This window comes from Solanum dulcamara, chromosome 7 (assembly GCF_947179165.1).
Source record: "Solanum dulcamara chromosome 7, daSolDulc1.2, whole genome shotgun sequence".
NCBI classification, from domain to species: domain Eukaryota; kingdom Viridiplantae; phylum Streptophyta; class Magnoliopsida; order Solanales; family Solanaceae; genus Solanum; species Solanum dulcamara.
Window position 1 is genome coordinate 39,132,501 of NC_077243.1, and position 4,416 is coordinate 39,136,916.

General features: G+C 32.7%; 1 long non-coding RNA gene across 1 annotated transcript; it reads right to left on the reverse strand.

The window, feature by feature from the left end:
* Positions 1-1,137: 1,137 nt before the first annotated feature.
* On the reverse strand, positions 1,138-3,675 carry LOC129896077 (uncharacterized). Its single transcript, XR_008767908.1, has 3 exons — positions 3,442-3,675; positions 2,363-2,522; positions 1,138-1,369 (listed from the first exon to the last, which is right to left on the reverse strand). It is a non-coding gene; the product is annotated as an uncharacterized LOC129896077 (long non-coding RNA).
* Between the last annotated feature and the right edge of the window lie 741 nt (positions 3,676-4,416).

The following is a 4,416-nucleotide window of genomic DNA, read 5'->3' on the forward strand; positions in this document are numbered from 1 at the left end:
TTTGTTGAGGAAGATTAGCTATAGAGGAAAACCTATAGTCAAACAGAGAATCGCAACCGAAGTTTGCTAAAGAGTCTGCCACTTTGTTGTTTTCTCTATATGTATAGACGATTTTAAAATGGCCAGCCAATAATTTGGATGAAATAAAGCTCCACCATGAGTCTAGGCAGATCATAGTACAAGTTCTCTCAATTGACGTATGCCTCGTGCAGAACATCTTTTAGATTCAGAGACAGGGTGAGTTCCTAATGTTTGGACTTGTTATTCTCCATTTGTTTTGACTAGGATCATTCTTTATTTTATATGGTTCTGTATATATATATTGCATTTACCTTGTAATTCTGTTGAAATTAGTATCTTGATTACCGACTGATACCAGATCTTGGGGATGTATGTTATGTATTATTGGATTACATCTCTTTTTTTACTTGATATTTGTTCCTTAGTTTCCTTATATTTCTCTTCCGCGTGATAGCCCGTTGCTTCTGGTTCTAGGCTATGAGTTAGCCTTACCTACTAGTGAATGTTAGTAGGTGTCATCAGGACGTGAGATTTTGGATCGTGACAGTATTCTTTAATTTCAATTTAGTATATTATTAATTTTATCACACTAATCTCATTCCTTATACATTAAAGCCAAAATGAATATGAAAATAATTAATTATATTTAATATAATAACTTTTTATATTAAAGTAGTAGTTTTAGTAAATTTAATGAATAAAAAATATTAAGAAATATAAATTGAAGTAATAGCAAAATAGAGTAAATATTGTAGAATATTTATGAATTGACAAATTTATCTTTGGTTATCCGACCTCTTCACTCTTCTAATCTATGCTAGATGGGATGCCCGTGCCATGCACAGGTCCACCATAACACTTATTTTTTCAAATTTTGAAGGTAATCATTAAGCCACACAAAACAAATATAGGCAATCATATGGTAATAATATTACAAAACTGGTGAAAAATTATGACACACAAATTTACTACTCAACCAAAACCATATTCAACTTTAAATCTAGGTAATTCTAATAACCATTCTTGCAACGAAAAAGAATTGCATCAAAGAATTTTAATCATTAAATAGTTAAAAGAAAGCAGCAGAAGAAATCTTAAAGATACCCATTTGGTTGCTTTGATCAATCAAGCAGTAGTTTGCTTAGAACTTTCATTAAACACTTCATCTACAACTTGAATTCCTTCACTTTTTAATCCCCAAGTTGAAAGAAGTAGAATAAACTATCAGAGTTAATAAGAACTATAAGTATAGTTGAGATGATCTTCAGTTGAGAACCTTTTTAGTTGCTAGTGTATGAACCAAATAAGAGAACTTGGTCAATGAAAGCTCTCCATCTACATTATAGTCCTGCAGAAAGAGAGAATTCTGGAATTTTAGTCATCTTGATTTCTTATTCTCATTACCCATCTTAGTTGACTATCAAATGAATCAAATAAGTATAATGCTAGAGTTAGCAGAAAAATTTTGCAGTGTACATGCAGAAAATAAATCATTCTCCTGTACAATACCACAAGGAATAAATAAGGGACACCAAAACTATACAATAACTCTTAAAAGTAACTGAAGAGTAAAACAAATACAAACATCCAACCTACTAAATGTACAAGTTGACTACATAAATTGATCACATCTTGTTAAAGCATGTTAAAAACGTGTTATATCTTCACAGAGACTGAGAAGCTAGCCAAAAAGAGGAAACAAAGACTCATAACAATCATCACCATACTAGTAATCATGTCTCTAAGAAGTTGGAAAAATAATCTTGTGACTGCACCTTTTGCTACTTCTACTTCCAAATAGGACAGTGGATACCATCAAATATGTTGATCTCATTGGAACTTATAAGACAGCCAACATCTTATTCAATTTTATAGAATTCAATGTTTATATCAAATTAATAAATACAAGATGCAATACGTGTGTCCATCTGAAGCCTAAGATCTCATGAACAGAATTATCCAATTCAACTACTCATGTCAGTGAAAGGTAACAATGGTGAAAACTTTCTGCATATCCTATCATTAGCATTTATTGGAGAACTTCTTGTCCAAAGCATATGCATAAATCTTCAAACTTGAACATAGGCATAAATCTTAAAACTTGTAAGTTTTCTCCACTTCTAATTGTTGCTATTGAATTGGAGATAATGTATTGATAATTATCCATTCACGAAGATTTCTAATGATTTCCTGAAGGAAAGTGGTCTCCTAGAACCGCTAAATTTACCAAGTGACCCCCCTGTCATTTGAGGAATAATAGAGCTAGTAAAGTTTCCCACCAGCATAAATATTTGTAATCTTTTTATCCATATATGAAACACAAAATGAAAAAAATACTTACATTTGGAAATAGCAGCAGCAGACTTGGTATCAAATCTAAGAAGCAAAGTAAGCATAGGGACAAAAATGCCACCCCCACCAACACCATCCACAGTACTATAAGCTGACCCCAAAAATCCTATCACAGCTGTCAAAACAATCCTTCAACTAAACTCCGGTTTCTAAAAACATCATCACCAACAGAAATATGAAAAAAACCAAAAAAACAAACATCATTTAAGGTGAAATTCAGGAAAAATCATAAATGAAACACCATTTAAAATAAACTCAAGTAAAAATTAAACACCAACTCAAGAACCTTTTTTGCTTCATATATGTACGCCATATGAGAACAAATGAACAATGAAAATCATAAGAACAAAAAAACAAAAACAATTTAAGGTAAACTTATGAACACTTTTTTGCTTCATATCTACACACCACATGAGAAAAAATGGACAAAAGAAACAAAAAAAAAAAAAACACCATTAGAGGTAAACTCAAAATCTATTTTTGCTACATATCTCTATAGCACATGTAACAAAACACCATTTTAAGGTAAAATCAAGATCCTTTTTTATTCCACATTGTAAAGTATTAAAGAATAAAGAACACAAATAATTGGTTTTCACAGTTCTGTCTTTATTGAAAAACAGCTCTTGAATTTATAAAGTCGTACAACTAATAATAATGAGAAAAATCAATTCACGAATATAGTGGTTAATAAAAATAGCATAGTACTCTAACAACCTAGTAGAATAGGTCTTTATTTCAACAGTCCTAAATTTAAGCAACTACTTCCAACAAGCCCTCCCTTGAACTAACTTCCTTTGACAAGAAAAATTAGTTCAAATCTTGAACAACACACATGCCCAATATCTTACGAAATTCCTGTAAAGCTTTCAACTTGAGATGTTAAGTCATCAGGTATGCAAGTTGGTCTCTAGTGCCACAGAATAATAATTCAACAATTCCATCTTTAGCAATATCTCTAAGAAAATGAAATATGACTCTTATATGCTTGAAACGATCATGTAAGACTGGATATTTGGACAACTTTATAGTTGAAGCATTATCACACAATAACATGGTACCTTGTACCTGAATATGATCGATTTTTTTCAGTACCCATCTCATCCAAATAGCTTGCCAGGCACATATCGCAGCTATAAAATTTAGCTACCGTGGTTGACAAAGTGACAATGGGTTGCTTTCTAGATGACCCATATCACCAGCATAATCACTATCGGTAAATTCCACCAAATCACTAGTTCCTCCCTTTTTGTAAAACACACCATAGTTCACAGTCCCTTTTAAATACCTTAAGGCCCTCTTTGTTGCTTCAACATGTAATTTTGTAGGACTTTCCATAAATCGACTGATAAGACTCAGGTCGAGTGGTTGTGAGATACATTAGACTCCCCACCATCTTCTTAAACTAAGTTGCATCCATCTTGATGACATCTACATCTCTATTAATTTTTCCCCCGGAACAATTGGAATACAAACAGAATTACAATCCCTCATACCAAACTTACTCAAAACCTCAATTGCATATTTCTTTTTCCATAGACAACCTCCATTTTGAAATCTTGACAGTTTTCTCAAAGTTGGTAGGGTCTGATGCCTTCATAAGTGCTATGTTTAATGAGTTAAGAAGAGATTTCTTCACCTTTATGTTTCCTCCAAACTTCTGCTTCATTGATTCCCAAATAATCTTGGCTGTGCGATGATCCAAAATTTATTCAAATACAGTTCGATCAATTGCTTGAAATAGCTAATGCTTGACTTGGTGATCCTTGATTCTAGCGTCTTCAACTGTGGCTATTGCACCTCAATCAAATTCGTCCCTGCTCTTGGTTCTTCAAAACCTATTTCCACCAAGCTTCAAAAATCTTTTGCCCTAAGCAAATTTTCCATCAATTCACTCCAGTGGTGATAATAACCATCGAAGTGAGGGATCTTTATTAGAGTCTTGTCTTCACTCATTCTCTCAGTGTTTAAGCACTCAAAGATTGCTACTTCTACAAGCCCAGTTGGGGCTCTGATACCAATTGTAAAGTATTAAAGAATCAA